Source organism: Myotis lucifugus, unplaced genomic scaffold (assembly GCF_000147115.1).
Source record: "Myotis lucifugus unplaced genomic scaffold, Myoluc2.0 scaffold_3, whole genome shotgun sequence".
NCBI lineage: Eukaryota > Metazoa > Chordata > Mammalia > Chiroptera > Vespertilionidae > Myotis > Myotis lucifugus.
This window is the reverse complement of record NW_005871051.1, coordinates 25,166,562-25,186,837: the sequence shown is the minus strand read 5'-3', so window position 1 is coordinate 25,186,837 and position 20,276 is coordinate 25,166,562. Positions and strand designations below refer to the sequence as shown.

The 20,276-nt window shown below is 36.2% G+C and overlaps 1 non-coding gene across 1 annotated transcript; it reads left to right on the top strand.

Moving 5' to 3' along the window:
• Positions 1-11,261: 11,261 nt before the first annotated feature.
• LOC111828123 lies at positions 11,262-11,335 on the top strand. Its single transcript, XR_002831912.1, has one exon. It is a non-coding gene; the product is annotated as a small nucleolar RNA SNORD55/SNORD39 (small nucleolar RNA).
• The last annotated feature ends 8,941 nt before the right edge of the window (positions 11,336-20,276 follow it).

The window sequence follows — 20,276 nt, the reverse complement described above, 5'->3', positions numbered from 1 at the left end:
TGTGACAATATAGATAGATCTTGAGAATATCCTACTAAGTGAAATAAATCAGACAAAAAATGAGAAGAACCATATGATTTCACTCATATATAGAATGTAAAACAGAAAGCAACAAATGAACAAACAAACTCACAGACACAAGCAGCTGTGTGGTGGTTATCAGAGGAGTAAGGGGTAGAGGGAAGATGAATAAGATAAAGGAGGTCAAATATATGGTGACAAAAGGATACTGGACTTTGGGTAGTGAGCACACAGTATAATATACAGAAGCTGTTAGAATTGTATAAAATTGTACATTTGAAATATATAGTATTATTAATCAATGTCACCCCAATACATTTTAAAATAAAAAGATAAATAAATAAATAAAGGAAAGAAAATAAATTTAAAAAATGAACCCAGAATGAGCTAGGATTCCAAGAGTTGGTGCATGTTCCTTTCTCCCAATGGGCTTCATTTACAAAAGCAAAATTCAGAGATAAAATTATTAAGAATTTCAAGATGGTCACTGTAGAACATGAATTCTAAGCACAAGGCCCTCTTTTGAGCATGGGGTCATGTGCTACAGCACTGTTCACATGTCTGTGATGCTTTGCTCCATGTCTATCCTTGCCCTCACCAGCCCCTCCTCCATTATCTCCCCAAAGAAAAGCATAGGACAAAGCATTGTGATTTAGAACAGGAATTCTCTATATATTTTTTTAATTGATTTTTTACAGAGAGGAAGGGAGAGGGATAGAGAGTTAGAAACATCGATGAGAGAAAAGCATTGATCAGCTGCCTCCTGCACACCTCCTATTGGGGATGTGCCTGCAACCAAGGTACATGCCCTTGACCGGAATCGAACCTGGGACCCTTCAGTCCCTAGGCCAACGCACTATCCAGTGAGCCAAACCAGCAAGGGCTAGAACAGGAATTCTTAATCTTTTATTCTATGGGCTCCTTTGGGAGCCTGATGAATCCTACCTGCCTCTTCTCAGAACAATATTTAGTAGATTCAGTATATTTTGTGCAATAACTTTTAAAATATGCTCCTCTACAATGCATGACCAGGGTTTTCTCTACAGGTTCTTGTACAATGTAGTTAGTCAATTATCATGTGATTCTGTGCTCAGTACTCCTTTTCCACCAAACGACTTAGTCATGTGTCATCACATTGGTGACACAATCATCAACAATACATTCCAGTGCATTCAATCTATAACTAGGCATTGATCAATATTTGGATATATTTTAGTCGAAAAACATTCCATAGTATAATGTTCTAGTTTGAGTTAATAAAAAGGAGCCTTCATGCTGAAAGCCCTTTTAAATGGAATCTTTGGAATTTCAATTATTTTAGAAAATGCAAAAGAGAATTGAATGCATAATTGGCTGAATTCCTTCAGTTTGGCTAAAATTATATAGTTAAAAATGAAGAGAAAAGAAATAATATAAAAGAGACTGGAAATAAAATGGGATAGAAGACAACACTTTATTTTCTGAAATTTCCAGAACAATATTGTAAGGTGAAAATAAAATTGAATTTCAAACAGAAGTTAGGAAAAAAATAAAGGGACAATTTTTGCCATCCAAATTAATGTAATTTTATCCATGAACAACTGCAAGTTGAGAACCTTCTTTTAGTGAGTGTGCAAAAATAGTCCCGTGATTGGAAGGCATGTACATTCCCACACACCCCACTGTCCTTTTGCTCCATATGCAATGGAACACTTGAGTGATAGGTCTTGCCATAGTAGGATGGGCTGTTAGGTCATTGACATCTGGTCTTGCAATTCCAGTTGGTAATCGAAGTACCAAAACTGCATCCTGGAAAGCTGGTACCAAAACACTGGGAGTAAAATGTCATGAGTAAGGGGAGCATCAAGAACACTCTTTTGAAGTATCTGGTTAAGTGTGACTATTTGATTGATTGCAGAAGTCCAAGCCCAGCTCACATGTGTATGCTCTGTTGAGTCCGGAGACCATTGACTTGGCCTTCAATAAGGACTGGAAAATGCATCTAGGAAAAAAAGATAAAAACTAATTTTCAAATCTTTTCATTCCTTGGAGGAATACCATCATTTCTCATTCATATCAATTCTTTCATCTGAGGATCATGGAGCGTGACCCTCAAATGTTTTCCAGATGCCTACTGGAATGTGTGTTAGAGGAAAATAACTTTATTTTGTTTGGTGCACAATTCAGCCCTGTTTCTCATATTACACCAGAAAACAAATGGAGTCTGAGAGCATCTTCTCTACTGTATGTAACTTTATATAAAAATAGAAGAATATATATAGTAATATATAATAAAAGTAAAAATGTTATCTAGGCAAAAAAAAATATTTTATTTCTAAATCTCTCTTTGGTTATTTTTGGTCTTCAGTATAAATCACCTAGACCCTTTCTGAAGTTCTCCAGCTAATTAGTTTATCATTCAATAATACAATTTTCATTTTGTTCCCATCTCAATCCTGTCAAAATACTTTAGTATTATATAATGACATTACTTAACTATGGTACCTAATACACTTTGCTTTTTATAGAATTAAAGCTCTATATTCTACTTACTTCTAAAAGGAATCAAATCACCTAGTAACTTTTATGAGTTATAATGAGGCCATGGTTATTTTTTCCCCTGCCTACAACATGGCATCCGGTATACGTGATATCCTGTCTGTCTCCATGAATACAAATTATGTCACTTCCTGCTGTGCAGCTGATGAAGGGGTCATAAAATTCAAAGGAAAACCATTCCTCAGTTCAAACTGACATCATTTGTTTCTTGCCTCTTTGAGACTTGGCAGTCGAAGCGTAAGGTAATAACTTAAAAAGGAGAAATCCCAACCTTCCATAAAGTTGATTTTCTATATTTCCATGATATGACATGATGTTCCCTCAAGTATAACACATTTTGAGTCATCTGGCTCCTTATTTACTTAGTAATTCCATTATTTAATGTGATGGGTTGTCTGAAAGATAATTTATAGAGTTGTTGAAAACACATTGACTTCAGGTCCTGTAGCCACCATATTTTTCATGCTTCAGGTGTTGAAGAAAATGAAAAGAATACACGTGAAAATAGTTCTGGCCAACATATGTAAATGTTTCCTCACTGGTTTCTTTTCAAATATTCTTGCCCAAGCATTGTGAACTCACTTCTCCCTCATATAGGCCATATTTCAATGGTTATATTACAAGGAATCCTTCAAAATGGAGCTGCCACTTTAAGAGCAGAAAACATTAGGGAAGTGAGGCAAGTAAGGAGATATGACATGAATTGTTTTAATCCTGGACCTGACTTTTACTAGATCACAGGTAGGTTGCTAGTTGTTTTAACCTACTCAGTTATTTGGGGATAACATAAGAACTGCAGCATAGATAACTCAAATAATGCTCACATTAATATCCAATTCATAAACTTTCTCTAAGAATAATGTCATAGGACAATGAGTTTAAAAATTCAGGAATATGACTATTATTCTTCAGCAGAATCTTAACTGCTTGAAAAAGTGGTCATATATTTTTATTATCAATATTATTGCTACTCATTGTTCAGGAAAAGAAAATTTAAGAAGTGGGCTCCAATGAGCATGTCCAGAATACCCACAGCTATTTTCATCATCATTACAATAGCAACAACCATAATAATAGCAAAGCAACAATAATACAAATGATAGTTGCTATCATTGAGGATCCACTTGCATTAAACTCTGAGCTATATGCAGCATTCTTTCTTTTTTTATCCTATTATGTAAACAATGGAGTAAATGCTCAAATAATTTGAATGTGTTACCAATGACACACAGCTAGTTAATGGCCACATGAGCATTTCAGCCATGTGGCTCTGGTCTACAAATCCACCCTCCTCTCTATTATGACTCATTTTCCTCTGTATATTGTCAAGGTATCAATAGTGAAGACAATTTTAACTAATGGTCAGGCTTCTCTGAGGCTATTGACAACAGCAACGGCAACAATAGGGTGTCACACACACAAACACACACATACAGTACCAACTTCAAGAAACTTCCATGGGTAGTCAAGGCTTAGTTAAAATTAAGATTTATTACTCTACAAACACATTAAAAATCAAAAGTTTCCAAATAATTAAAGGAAATAAAATATAGAAGACATAGCATACTCCATTTCAAGACAAAGAAATCTAGGTAAGAGAAGCATATAGAAAGCTTAATAATAGCTTTTCAGATATTTTGGGGAAAACAATTATGTACCATTTCTTCTGTGAACAGAACAAGAAAAACTTGGCTTAAAATACAGCATGAAGGCAATTAAAAACTATTAGCTATGAATTAAGACTTAGGGTAGGATATTGATGATGCAGATGAAATCACAACTCTCTTAATCTTAAAAGCATGGAGAGCTCATTGTTTCCTGGAAATGATTCTTTAATACTTGAGAAACAGTGCACCACAGTGGTTAAGAGTCAGGGTTCTGTAATCTGACCAGCGTGGTTGGTCTCTTGGCTCTACCACATTTATGAGCTATGTGAATCTGAGTAGGTTACTTAACCTTCTTAAACCTAATTTTTCTCATTTCTATAGAGGGATATATTATCCATAATAAAAGTATATATCATGCTTTTAACATAATGCTTGACACATAGTTAATGCACCTCAGCTATTATTGCTGCTGTTGTATTTAGATATGGCCTGGACTGAAAATAGGACTGTGGGTTCCATTGCATTTGCATTTCCCTCCAGGCAAGAAGACATGTCATGAACATTTGTCATGTTTTGGCTACCCAGAATTTAAATACCTTTTACATTTGGCAGGAATCACAAAATTGATACAAGCTATAGGGAGGCAGATATTTTTTCTCCCAACTTCTAGGCATTAAAGTGGAGACATGACCTTGGTTGCCTGATTAGATGCTCCAGCCTGGGCTTTGAATATGGATGAGTGAAGTGGTGAATGAGAACAGAGATCACTAAATATTATTTTCTGGGGCTATGATAGGAATGACAGTATAGTGCACTTTGTGTGTGCCTGGGGATTATGGAATATGGTGGGACAGTAGCCAGTCTCCAGTGGTAATGGCATCAATAGTAGCATCATAAATAGACTATTTCTGAGGTGGAGTCTTGTCCATTTCCATCTTCTTTTGGCTCTTGTCTATATTCCCAAGCTTGATTTTCTAGTCATTCTAATGATTTTATTATATGTCTAACAGTTATATCCACAATAATTCTTCATGACAATTCTCCACCCCCCAAAAAAACCTGAAAACGGTATTTAACATAAATATTTGTTTCAAATTCCTATGAATGCAGGTTGATAGGGGATTGGCTCTTTTAGGCTGGACTTAAATGAGGCATGGATCTAAGCCCCAAGTCTGTGCCACATTCTCCTCATCTCCCATGAATAAGCAGCTATTAGAGGCATTTCCATCTGATGGTAAAAGGCAAGAATGTACAACAGCAGGCCCTGCTGAGCAAGCGTATTGCAAGCATTTGCTAACATGTCATTGGCCAAAGCAAGTCACATGGGTAAGCCCAACATCAAAGGAGCAGGAAAATATACACTGCCTTTTGTGGAAGGAACTGCAAAGTCACAGGAAGTGGATTCTGCAAAACCTAAGGCTGTGTATATAGGGAAGGGTGAAGAATTTAGGACAGTAAAGAAATTGAGCACATATACATTTCTCTATATCTTTTCAACTAAAGTCTTTTCTGCTTAAATTAATGTTTATTTCTATTTTTGTAACCAAGTACCTTGATATATAATACAGAGACTATTAAGGGAGTGAATTGTGTTTCTTTATAGGGAAACCTTAGATTGTTATCCGGCCTGCACAGAGCTGAAGGCAATGGAAACCTGGTGTCTTGCTGCATATTAAAAGACTAGAGGCCTAGTGCATGAAATTCGTGCATGGGTAGGGTCCCTAAGCCTGGCCAGTGATCAGGGCTGATTGGGGCCTTCTGGCTGCAGGCCAGGGCCTTCCTTCATTCTGCACCACCCCCTGGTGGTCAGCACACATTATAGTGAGTGATTGAACTAACAGTCTTCCAGTCAAACTCCCGAGGAGACACTTTGCATATTAGCCTTTTATATATATATATAGATAGGAACCTGGTGACCTATGAGATATAGTTGCAACATGGTTTGTTAAATTGTTGTCTGTTTGACTTAGAATGGAATCCCCATTGAAGGGCATGAAGAGAGTACTACTATAGAATAAAGGACATACATTATTCAAAAAATATGGGGGGGGATGTTCACAGCTAATAGCACTGGATTATTTAAAAAAGAATAATAGGCTCCACTCATTATATTTTTATCTCAAGGCACAAACTAAAAGCCAAAAAACCCTTATATGACTGCTAAAACAATATGATTTATGCATTTTATACTTGCCGTGCTGAGGTCGTGAGCTAAAAGTAAAAAATAGAGAGGATTACATGCTTTGTCAAATTACAACATTGGTTAAATATCTGGTGTTTTCAACTCTTTTAGAACACTGATTGAGAGAAATGGGCTTTTGAGAATTGGAATGGTGATTCACGTGATAATATTTGTAAGAACCGGAGCTGCTCCCCAAGCTTCACAAGTCAGCTATGCCTGCCTTGCCACCTAAACAAGCTCATTTTTCTTGTCTAAAGAGACCATTCCACCTTGGCTTAAAGACATCATGTCTCTCTTGCCTATTTGCAATAAGATGTCAATTTTCCCCATTCCCCTGTCACCTCTTGTTTTGTATAGAACCTTAGGTAGAGTCAGATTGTATTTTTCCTATGGGTCTAAAGAAGACTCACACACAGAGAAAATTACAGTTCTTTGTTAATTTGTATCAGAAAAAAAATGTGAGCAGCAAGTGTGAGAATGGATTCCAAAGATGTTAGAACAAATAGGAAAAATATAAATATAGATCAGACTAGTTTGTTTTAAAATCTGGAAGGCAGAAGAGATTCTGGAGTCAATATGCTGGAGCAGTTGAAGAAGTTTTGAATGTAACTTGAGATGCTGTAAATGCTTCTGTATAACAAGGGAGACATGATGGAGTGAATTTACTTGTGCCATCCATTCACCACTCACTATATGTATAGTCTATAGGAAGGCAGAGAACAGTTGCCCTTCCCAAGGCCCTAAAATGTCATTTGTGAGGGGAGCGCTAGCATTTCAATAATATCTTAGTGGTACAATAGTTCCAAACTTATACATGGGGGATACATTCCAAGACCCTCTGTGGATGCATAAAACTGCTGATAGCACTGAGCCCTACATATACTGTTGCTTTTTTCTATGCATACATACCTTCTTATGTAAAGGGAGCACATTATGACTTCCCTTTAACATACCCAAATTGCCAGCATCGCTACTCTTGCGCTTTGGGGCCGTTGTTAAGTAAAACAAAGGTTACTTGAAGGCAAGCACTGCGATCCCTTGATAGTTGATCTGATAACTGAGAAAACTACTCAGTGACTAATGGGTGGGTAGAGTACACAGAGTGGAGACACTGGGCAAAGGGATGCTTCACACCTATGGCTGGATGGAGTGGGGCAGTGTGAGATTTCATCACGCTTTCAGAATGGGGCACAATTTAAAACTTATGAAGTGTTTATTTCTGGAACTTTCCATTTAATGTTTTCACACTGAGGTTGACCAAAGGTAACTGAAACTGTGGAAAGGAGGGACTACTGTACTCTCTGTAAGCTGATGACGCTGGTGGAATACGATGACATTGAAATGAGCTCTCTGTTTCCAATGCTATAAAAGGACAGTGATGGCGAACCTATGACATGTGTGTCAGAGGTGACATGCAAACTCATTTTTTTTATTGATTTTTCTTTGTTAAATGGCATTTTAATATATAAAATAAATATCAAAAATACAAATCTTTGTTTTACTATGGTTGCAAATATCAAAAAATTTCTATATGTGACACGGCACCAGAGTTAAGTTAGGGTTTTTCAAAATGCTGACATACCAAGCTCAAAAGGTTCGCCATCACTGATATAGGATGTCAGACACAATAACAGCCATCTAATCACTAGAAGCATAGTGGAAAGGTACTAAATGTCTCAGAGTGAGCTTTGATTATGACATTCTGATCATAGAGTCCCAGGGATTGACATTAGGGGTAAGTCACTAAGCAGCTATTTGATTTGTTTAACTTAAACAAAAAGACAAGTAAAACAATCTGAGATTTCCTTGATAGTCATAGCTCCTTTTCCAACTCCCAGGTACAAGTCAGTTCCAAAGCTTTAGTAAAGTGGGTGCCTAGGAACCCATATAGAAGAACCTCCCAAAATCGTCATGTGCCTGTGCATAGGAATCTGCATTCAGTCTTTCTTAAAGATACTTGCAGCCATTGAACAAGAGAACACTTAGAGGTTGGGGTTATCACAGTCTTAGAGGAAACCTTAAAACTTCAGTTATATTTTGGAGGTTAAAGGATCAAGTGATGTATGGAAATTTGACAAGAATCTGCTTTACAGCAGGTCTACCTCTGTGCTCATCCTAAAATTATTTTCCTAATTGTTAAATATTGATACACAAATATTCAGTAAAAATAAGAGCACTCATACTTATTTTATGATATACAGATGAAGTACTGTAATAAAGGCTCTCATTTCTTAGCTATATAGTAAATATAAAGTTCTATGTAGTGGAAGGCAGTAGTGGGCACATAGAACCTCCACTCCTAACTTCTCAAAGAAAGAAACAAACAAAACTACTATAGAAAACCCATACTTTCAACATAATTAGAAAACTTTAAAGTACTTTTTAGTAGAAAAATAAACACAAAATCCTACCAAACCAAGGTATTACCCACTGTCCTTGCCACATTATTTGAATAATACAAAGATGGTTCTAGAAAAATTGCACTAAAGAGAGTATATAGGAATTTATGGCATGCCTAAAATTGATGGTAAAAAAAATTACCTAAAAGGAAATCCACACAAATGCAAATGTACTTGCATTTTTGTTTCAGAGCACAGCCTATAGGAAAGGTTTAAAGTGCTTTGGGATCTGTGGAGTCAGACTTGGGAAAGTAATGTTTCAAGGGAAAAAGAGGGTTAGATGGAATGAATGGGTGACTTTTGGAAACTGAGCAGAAAAGAGAAAAATAAGCAAAAGGAGAAAATTTAGTAACCTTCAAGATTAAAAACTAAAAATAAAAAGGTACACAGAACTTCTCTTTTCTCCCACCTATCCCCTTTCTCCCAAATTAGTAAAGAAACAATTCTTTGCTACACTGACTGATATGCTTTTGAACCTGAAATCTCATAACCCATTCAACCACCTGCCCTGTGTACAGAATGCAGAGAGACAAAAACAGCCAGTCTATTTATCTATTGATCTTTCTACTTTTAAGATTTGGGGAAAATTAAAACCCAAACAGTTCCAATGATGAACATTTTTCTAATAAATTAAAGTCTATTAAACTCAGAAAACTTAAAAAGATAATGTAATATCAGAAATGAAGATTAAATTACAAGTTTCTTGAGAAAGAATAAATGTAATTAAAAACAGTATAAGGGGCATTTAAGAAAAACAGGAAAACAGAGACAATAATAAAAATTAGATTTAAGAAAACAATCAAAAGGATTAGAAAGAAAGTGGTTGAAATGAAAGAAAGGCAAAGAAGAAATAACGTGTAATTGGCATTCTAAAGGAGATTTAAGAAAACAACAATAATGCAACAAAAATAGTATTTAAAAGTATAATTTGTTATTTCTACTTTCAGTGATGACTATGAAAACTCAGCTAGACAAAATCTTCTGCAGACAATAGCTACAAACTCTGAAAAAAAATACAAAGGGTGGTTGCTGGAGAGAGAACAGAAGCAGGCAGATTTTATGGAGTCCATGATTGGAAGCAAGAGTTGTATAGTGAGTTCTCTCTGATTTGTTGGTGTTTGTTTATTTGTTTAGTTTTAGTTTGGGGAAGGTGCAGTTGCTAGGGGCACTGGTGGAAAAAATTACAGCCTTTCTGGCTAGAGAAACCAGCAAATTCAGACTGGGAAAAACATAGGCACTGGAGAAGGAGATATATTTCCAAATAAAAAAGAGCCAGAGAAGGAATATTTGATTCATGTCTGCCCCCCATCTCAGGATGATTTATGTACCATGCATGGTTGAAGTAGGCTCCAAAAATCTTAGCTTAAAAGTTTTTATCTGAGATTAGAGCTAGCTTCCAGGAATGAATTTGCAGTTGAAGTCCAACCAAGTTAGATATCTGCTAAAACAAACAAATAAACAAACAAACATATAAACCTGAAAACCAGCTCATCAGCAAATAATAGCAAGCCAGACTCTCCTTAACAGCAATACTGTCCAGGATGCAATCCAAAATTACCTGACATAAGAAGATCTAGGAAAATAGAACTCATTGTCAAGAGGAAAATGGTAAAGGAAGACCAAAATCGAGATGACTCAGATTTTAGATTTAGCAGATAAATATTTTAAGAAAGCTATATGTCCTCAATAATGGAAAAAATATGCTTAGAATGAAATAAGATACATACAGGCTGAAAATAAAGGTTTAGAAAAAGATATTCCATATAAATGGAAACTAAAAGCAGGGGTAGCTACCCTTATATCAGACAAAATAAACTTCAAGCTGAAGACTGTAATACAGACAAAGGAAGTCATTATAAAATTATTAAAAGGTCAATCCAACAAGAGGATATAACATTTGTAAATATTTGTGCACCTGACATAGGAGCACCTAAATATATAAAGCAAGTATTAGCATACTCGAAAGGAGAAATTGACAACAATGCAATAATAGTAGGGGATTCAATAGTCCACTTTCAACAATAGATGGGTCATCCAGACAAAAATCAATAAGGAAACATAGGAATTAAAATACATGATAGATGTCCTAGCTGGTTTAGCTCAGTGGATAGAGCATCAGCTTACAGACTAGAAGGTCCCAGGTTCAATTCCGGTCAAGGGCATGTACCTTGGTTGCGGGCACATCCCTAATAGGAGGTGTGCAGGAGGCAGCTGATTGATGTTTCTCTCCCATCAATGTTTCTAACTCTCTATCCCTCTCTGTAAAAAAATCAATAAAAATATATATATATATAAAAATACATGATAGAGCAGATGGACTTAACAGAATTTTACAGAACATTCTGTCCAGTAGCCGCAGAAGACACATTCATCCAAAGCACACATGGAATGTTATCCAGGATAGATCATATGTTGTGATCCAAAGGTCAAAATTATCATTGTCATTGGGATGCCAACGGGACTGCAAGGGGCAGCAACATGGCTGTGGTGGGAAAAGGTGCAGGCTGGGCTGCATGTGTATGATGATACCTTGGTACTACTGTAATCTGCCGAGTGCTTGATGCTCAGCTTGAAGAGCTGAGCTTGCTGCTCACCTGGTGTGGGATTCTGGAGCTGGGAGGGCTGGTCCTACATCTCATGACTCAAGCCTCTGTCCCCAGCTCCCACATTCAAGCATCTCTTAGGACAACTAGCGCAAGCACCATAGGACCCGGAGAAATAGAAAGCCCTACCACACAAAGCAGAAATGTGAGATGGTACACTACACTGCCAACACTAAGATCGACCTGGGGCAAACACACAGTCCATGTGTGTGGGAGTCAATATTAAGTGCCGGGCCTTGAGGCTGGATGCTGCAGCTTCTCCCAGGGTTGCAGGAGCAAAGCAAGGATTGTGATGTTGTCTCTATGCGTCCAACAGTGAACTGGCCCATGCCAAGACCCTGTTAAAAAACTGCAACATGCTCATTAACAACACACCGTATTGACAGTGATACAGTCCTGCTAGGCACTGCCCTGGGCCACAAAATGGGGGCCAAGCTGACTCCTGAGGAGGAAGAGATTTTAAACAAAAATCGATCCAAGAATATTCAGAAGAAATATGATGGAAATAAAAGCAATACCCAAGTCAGCAGTTTTCTAGAGGAACATTTCCAGCAGGGCAATCTCCTTGCAGCCTTACTTCAAGACCAGGTCAATGTAGCCGCACAGATGGCAATGTGCGATAGGGCAAGAAGCTGGGGTTGTAGCTGAGGAAAATTAAGGCCGGAAAGGCATATAAATCCTCCTCCCTCCTATCTTAGCTCATGGAATAAAGGTGTTTATTGTTCTAAAAAATTAACATTGCTAGTAATTGGACTAATCAACAGCATGTACCTTCTGATGTTAGGCACTAAAAAGGCAGTCTCATTTCTATTGTATTCCTGCCAACAAAGCATAACTTGAATCAAACCATAAGGAGCCATCAAACGAACAGGAACTGAAGACAGTCTATGAAGTAACTGATCTGTTCTACTGTTATTTGTTTGTTTTTATTTGTTCTTTTTAGTATGAAGGCCTTTACTGCAGAATTGGCAACATCTAGTGATATCTGTGAAACTAGACAATGTCTCATTCATGTTAGTGTCTTCGTTTTAATTTGTTATGAATATTTAACAAAATTATAAACTTAAAGAAAATGTACACTATAGTATCTAGGGCTAAAGAGGTACCATGTATGCAATTTCCTTTTAAATGAATAAAAAACAAATGATAATAAGAGAGAAAATAGTAAGAAGGAGAAAGAAGAAAAAGAGATCATGGAAAAGGAAAGAAAGAATAAAATAATGCTGGGTGAAAGGATCAGACAGTTTGCTGTTCTTTCAACTTTTATGTAAGATTTATATTATGTCAAAGATAAACATTCTCAGTGGGAAAAGGCATAAGGATATAGATGCTGAGGGCAGCCCCATAATTCAAGTCTTGAAAGTTGCAATGTTAGCTTGTGTCCACTTCACTTTCCAGCTTGACCAGTGGGGAAGATGGATTGGCCATTCAGAGCCCATTAGTAATTGTAAGTTTAATCACAGGATGACACCAATTAAAGCTGCTGCTCCATATGTGGTCTCCTTAATAGAACAAATCCAAAGAGCCCTTGGGACCTGACATGTAGCTAATGATTTGTTTTTGTTGTTGTTGTTGTTTTTTCAGTGCTGGTAAAGAACAACTACTAGAGATTACAGTATGATTGACAACCTTTCCTTGAGGTAATGTAAACCATCCAGCTTTGTCCCAGGCAAGCATCTTGACCAGCAGACATGTTGTTTTCAATCAGTGAGGATATGGGATGGGTGTTGGAGGATGGAAAGTTTTATTACTGCTGTGGCCTTATGATAACTGCAGATATGAGGATTGAAACATCAACTCATATTTCCTTTTTTAATGTGTTAAGGATATATTTGTACATTTAACTAATTTCCTTTTTATTTCAACTCCCCCTATTAATACCAGGTTTACTATTAAGTAATGTCACTGTTTTGTTCATGGTCCATGATGTCATCATGGAATTGCCCCATAGGTAGAAAAGGAATGGTCATCCCCTCAGAAGTAGAGAGGCTACTGAGCTCTAAGTTGTAGAGGCTCATGAAGCTTTATCATCCTCTTCTTGGGAAGAATGTGAATCTATATTAAGATGTATGAGTGATAACAATTTTAGTGGAACATTTTCTATTTTTAAGCATAAGAATGAGGAAGAAGATGTACGGGATTATTCCATGTCTAAAGGTAGACTGTGGGGGACATTTGTCATTCTTGGCTTCCCAGCATTTAAACTGTTAATTGTAGAAGAAGGATTGCAACCTGGGGTTATTCAGGAAGCACTTGTGGTTGGCTGCCACAGATTCGAGCTTTCACAGGAAAGGAATGACCTCACCAGGCTGTGGTAGAATTTTTGGCTGTGTCCTATATCCTTTAATTACTGACTATTTCCCAAGCCTGTTTTGAACATTACTAATAATTTTGTAAATTACCCAATATAATTTCAATAAATCCAATATCTGAGTAAATTAGGATGTTGTCTACAATACAACCTAAGCCGCTGTAGCAAATAATCTCACAAATAGATTATTTTTTTTGTCGTGTAAGTGTTAAGATGTATGTAATTCAGAACCGTCAGTCAACATGTTACCGTCGGGGAGAGGTCCTTGACCTCTCCTGCTGTTAGTGGGAGTGTAATTCTTGTGATATCCAGAGAAAAGGAATTTTCTGGGACTCGGTTGGGAGGATGAGGTATTGCAGAAAGCGTTATTTCTGTGGAATTACCCCTGAATTTCCAAGGTCCGGAAGTGCAGCTGTGACTTTAATAGAGCTGAAAGCAAAGCCAGTGTCCATAGTGTTCATTCCCTGTCAGGGAATAGTCCAATCCAACAACATGCTACTTTAGTGTGTGTTCCCAGCTGCAGTCCATCAGTCCGTTGCATGTAGGGTCCGCATGTCCACATGGCTATGTAGCTATGGAGGGAACATGGACAGGAGAAAGGCAAAGGAACCAGAGAACCATGATATCGTGTCAGTTAAGCCACCTCCCTCCCTTACTACTGCAGCGGCTCATCCTCAGGCAGGATGGTTGAAGAGCTTCCGGGGAGCCTGGAGAATTAGAAGTTGCCTGTGTGCATAGTGCTGTATTGGTGAGGGTCCATGTGTGTACACATGTGCTTGGATGCTTTGGTTGACTATAGACAGCTATCACAATCATCAGATTATTTAAAGAAATATAAAAAAGTCAATAAGAGAATTACCAACACTTTTATCCTTGTGATAACTGTTATGGTAAGTCATTTTTACACTTATTTCCAACAACAAGCTTTTCCTGGTTTTGTTCCATTTCTGATAGGAGGGCTCAGTTTGCCAGAAGGCACCTCCCAATTCCACATTTGAACTGAGTCTTTCGTGTCATTGATCACACTCTATGCGTTTTACAGCCTCAGCTCTCATTTCTCCCCACCTGTAACTTGTTTCTTTTACTCTCATGTGAAAGGGTTGTGAAGGAAAGAACCATCCAGCACTTGGTCAGTATAGCCTGGGCTGTAACAATATACATGTGCCCACAGGAAAAGCCTTACCATGAAATTTTTAATTGAAAAATGGTCTGTTGATTTTGTATTGTGATGTTGCCATTTTGTGGCTGAGAAAACTGGTTTTAGAAGAATGTCTGCCTGGTATGGCATGAAATTGAGTTATTAAAAAAGCATACAAGCCCAGAAGCGTGAATACATTTAGCTTTTCTTGGATGACTAGTAGAGTGAATGCTCTTTAAAAGTAGATAGATTGTCCATTGTTGAAGGCTTTCAGTTGGATCCTTGAAATTTTGGAAAGAATAGCCAAGAAATTGTTACTCCTAGGAAAAATACATTTGGTGTTTTTATTTTAAAAGACTGGGGTATAATAATATGATGACCTTTGAAATTTAGATTTCTAGAACTTATCTTAAAACTCTCACATGTTCTCACCATTTAACTACATAGAATTTTTAATTTGTTTAACTACAGGGTTTTATAACCAAGTTCATTGGTGGAAATTAAATAAAAAATAGGAATTAAAAGATTTCATGAGCTCTCTGATGAATCTTTACTGGATACCCTATCATCTATTACCAAGTCAAGTTCTTGAATATATAAAGCTAATTTTAATTTAATTTATTGGGGTGACATTGGTTAATAGGTTATATAGTTTTCAAGTGTACATTTCTATAACATATGATCTATATGTTGCCTTGTGTGCCCACCACCCAAAGTAAAATCATCTTCTGTTATCATATGTTTGGCCCCCTTTACCCTTTGCTAACCTTTCACCTGCCCTGTTCCCTCTGGTAACCACCATAATTTGTCTGTGTCTATGAGTTTCATCTTATGTTCCACATGTGAGTAAAATCATATGGTTCTTAGCTTTTTCTGACTTATTCCACTTAACATGATATTTCCAAGTCCATCCATGTTGTTACAAATGGCAATATTTCATATTTTCTTATGGCTTAGTAGCATTCCATTGTATATATCTATCTATATCTTTCTATATCTATCTATCTATATCTATATCTATATCTATATCTATATCTATATCTATATCTATATCTATCTATATATATCTCTCTCATATATATATATACATATATATATATATATGTATATATATATATATGCCATCCTGTTTATTCAATAACTAAGTACAGTAAAGTTGCATGATACAAAATCAATGCACAAAAAATCCATTGTATTCCTATATACTAACAATGAAAGTTCAGAAAAAGAAATGAAAAAAAATTCCTTTTGAAATTGCAACAAAAAGAATAGAATACCTAGGAATAAACAACAAAGAATGTGAAGGACTTATATACTGAAGACCACAATGCATTATTTAAAATGATTTAAAAAGACACAATGAAATGGAATAATATTTCATGTTCATAGATTGGAAGAATCACCATAGTTAAAATGCCTATATTACCCAAAATAATATGCAGATTTAATGAAATCCCCATCAAAATCTCAAAGACATTTTCTTAAAGAAATAGAACAAAAATTCATCAGATTTGTATGGAACCACAAAAGACCCCAAGTAGCTAAAGAAATCCTGAAAAAAAGAACAAAACCAGAGCCTGACTTAAATTGTACTACAGAGCAATGATAATCAAAACAGCATGTATTAGGAGAAAAACAGATACACAGACCAATGGAACATAATTAAAAGCCCAGAAATATAACCATATGAATATTGGCAAATAATTTTTGATAAAGGAACCCAAAACATACAATGGAGAAAAGAAAGTCTTTCAATAAATGGTGCTGAGAAAATTGAAAGCCACATGCAAAAGAATGAAACTAGATTACAGTTTGCCCCCATGTACAAAAATTAATTCAAGATGGACTAAAGACCTAAATATAAATCCTGAAACAATAAATTGCATAGAAGAAAACATAGATAACTAAACTTACGGACCTTGATCTTAGAGAAGATTTTATAAATTTGAACCCAAAGGCAAGGGGAGTAAAGGCAAAAATAAATGAATGGGATTTTATCAAACTGAAAAGCTTCTGCACAGTCAAGCTAAGAATTCTCCTCCCACATCCTTCCTAAAAAGAGTTGTATATACCCTCTATATATGGGTGGCCAAATGTTTTCAAATAGAAACTAAATTAGTGGTCAGACTCTGGTAGAATATTTGAAAAAAGCACTTGTATTTGAATTCTGAATCTGGGATGTTGCAAGATCATTTTTAAATGAATTATGTGATATGAGTAAATGATACCATGTTGATTCCTAAAGCTAAAATCGATCAATTCTTATGAGAAAGGACATTTATTTTTTGGTTTGAATAATTTTGCAAAGAAATTTATCTGATAAAGGTTGCTCAGTGATTTCTCTCTCCCTGCTTGTTTTTCATATTCTATGCGCATGCCTTCTTGTCTCTCTACCCTCCCTCCTGTCTTCATCCCACTTTCCCTCTTCCCTCCTTCTCTTCTCTCTTTGCCTTCTGATTTTATCTCTTTCTTCCTAGTTTTGTCTCTATCTCTCTGTCATCTCTATCTCTCTCCATGGTTAACGGAGAGAAAATTAAAATGGAACTCAGCCAAGTAAGTTGGGGAATAGAGCAGTTCATATCCTGATAGACCCCTATAACTCAAACTTCTTCATTATGTGAAAGCAAGATTTTATTTCAGGTTGATAAATCAATATGTTGGATAGGCAGATTTATCTTTGAGTGACTTAGAATATTTTGACAAGTGGCCAAATTGGTCATGTTTATGAGCACATCTTTCACAGCCTTTGCTAATGGAGAAACTCAGGTCAGACCTTTAGACCCTACAGCCAAGTGACAGGAAGAAGTTATTAATAGTTGGTAGTAGATGCTGGTCTTAAAAACTTTTAAGAGAATGACCCAAAGGTTCCTTTAAAAGAAGTTGCTATCACCAGGAAAATGAATGGGAAGAATATCTAAAGCTGTTCTTTCCATGAGATTTGATCATAAACTCGGAAGGCATTACCCAATGTCCTTTTCTGGCTTCCGGGATCCCATTCAGGATACCGTATTACATTCAGTCACTATGTCTTCTCTTGACTGAGACAGTTTCCCAGACTTTCCTCGGTTTTGATGACTTTTATAGTTTTGAGGTATTTTGACTCACCTAGAATTTGTCTGATGTTTTTCTTATGAGAAGCTCAGGTTTCTTTACTGTAAAGTCACTCTTTTATTTTGCCTCTTTTCATGCTGTTCTCTCTGGAAGGAAGTCACTATGCTAAGCCTGCACTTGTGTTCCCTTCCTTGATGGTGGAATATCCAGATAAGTATTTGAAATTATTCTGCATGAGAAAATGATCTCTTCCCCCTCATTTATTTATGCAGTACTTATTTATATTTGTATGGACCTCGGGATATTTGTTTCATGTTTTGGGTTATAGCCCAAATACTAGGCAGCTGGTATTTTCAATTATACATTGTGAGTTTTATTTGTAGCAATACAATGGTATTTCAAAGGCACTTTAGGGGCTCAAAACTAAGATTTTTAAGTTAATATGTACATTTCATGCCATAAAACTGTTAATGGTGCAAAGTATTGTTTAAATACCAGCTAGATTTTTCCACATCTGCATAATATAGTTTACATATTTTGTGGTATTGACATTACACAAAATGTAGAGTGTCAAACATGCATTTAATGTTTATAGTAAAAACACATTTGTGGCCATTAAAATATTTAGAGTCAAAGGCATCACATTCCAATTTGTAAAGATCATTTAACCTCTACTATATCATCAAGAATGCTTTGTATTATGCCAAATCATAGTTAAAGAAACTAAATTTAATAAATATTGCCTAGATGTTCTGTATCAAACTTAAAAAGAGAAAAAAAATCATCTGAGATTATTGCACTAAACTTAAAATATCAACATTTCAAACAAAAGAACTCTCTCACTATTTTTTAATAAGTACACTCTCATATCCTATGAGTATCACTAATTCTAATAATTAATGGCAAATTTCAGAAGAAAATGAGGCATGCCAAGAAAGGACTGATTAAAAACCCTCATCTTGCTCAATCATTTGTCATTCTAAATGGATCTCCTTGTATTCTGCTACTAGAAAGCATCAGCAGCCTCTCAGAATTCCCCCGTGAAGTGTGGATAAGAGGAATTGATATATCACCATTAATGAATCTTCATTATTAATGCATTATGAACATAGACTGGCAAGGCAGTGGATCTCAACCCTTTTAATATCACAAGCTATTTTGAGACTTTGATGAAATCTATGGATAGATTGTTTCGCAGGAAGAATACTCAAATCACTAACTGACTCCATGGACCCTCATAAGATCCATAAATAGTCTATGAATCCCCTATTAAAAACCATTGGTCTAAGTCATTTGCCATACCTAAGCAGAAAGTCACGGTGAGGAAAGATCTTGGGTTCCTGACTACAGACATGTGAGCATTGGGTCCCACTTTCTTCCTGACCTCTTAGGCCCTTTATCCCCCCCCCATAAAAACCCCTAACACTGAGGTGAAAATTCCAGGAAGGCAGGAATGAAGGGAACCCCTAAGCTAAGCAAGTTGCCTAGCATGAGCTAAACACTAATTAACCTTTCTAAATAAAAGAATGGATTAATGGATGTGTGAATGCAGTAGGACCCAACACAAGTTTTCCTATTAAATTTATGTCACCACCACCAACACACACACTTCTAACTTTTCTACCTTTCCTTATAAAATTCAAACTAATTAGGACATTGAGAAAAAATTAAAACCCTACAACCTCAAAGATTTTATAGAATGAGATGTAGTTTGGTAATGCCACTTTTCACAAATTGTCCCACTCTCAGTATTGGTCCAGTCAACTAAAGATTTAGGATTTGTGAGTCAGCAGAAGGAAGTCTTAGTAATATCACAAGAAAATGTATCAACTTGTTTTAATACAGCAAGCAGAGTATATGAATAACTCCCCCATGTACTCGAGGTCACAGTGCTTATGCTTTTGTGACTCACAAGACTTGACCGAGGAATTGTGAGTGTGTGCCACTGTTCAAAGCAATCCTCAGAGCAGGTCCCTGTTATTTCTAAGTCAAAGGAGATTTACAATGAGTCGCCAGCACTTTGAATAAGTAAGCCAGATACCAGTGCAAAATTTTCCTGAGTTCTAGAATATCCAGGTCAAACAAAGAGAACATCAGACACCTTTTCATGCTTAGCTTTCATAAATAACTCACATTCAGCCTTTTTGAAAAAATACTACCCATAGTAATTCCTGAAGATTTTCCAAAGAGCTGAACTTGTTCTCCAAATGATTAGATACACAAAATAGGAGTTGTAATAGGAAGGGACTGGCAGTGATTGTTAAAATCAGTTTCATATGTGTTTATATAATCATCGGAGTTTGATAGTTTGAAATGTTGTTAATGTGATTACTTAACTTTTCATTATGGTAAATTTCAAATATATACAAAAGAAGGAGAAATAGAATAATGAATTCCTGTATACCCATCACTTGGCTTCAAATATT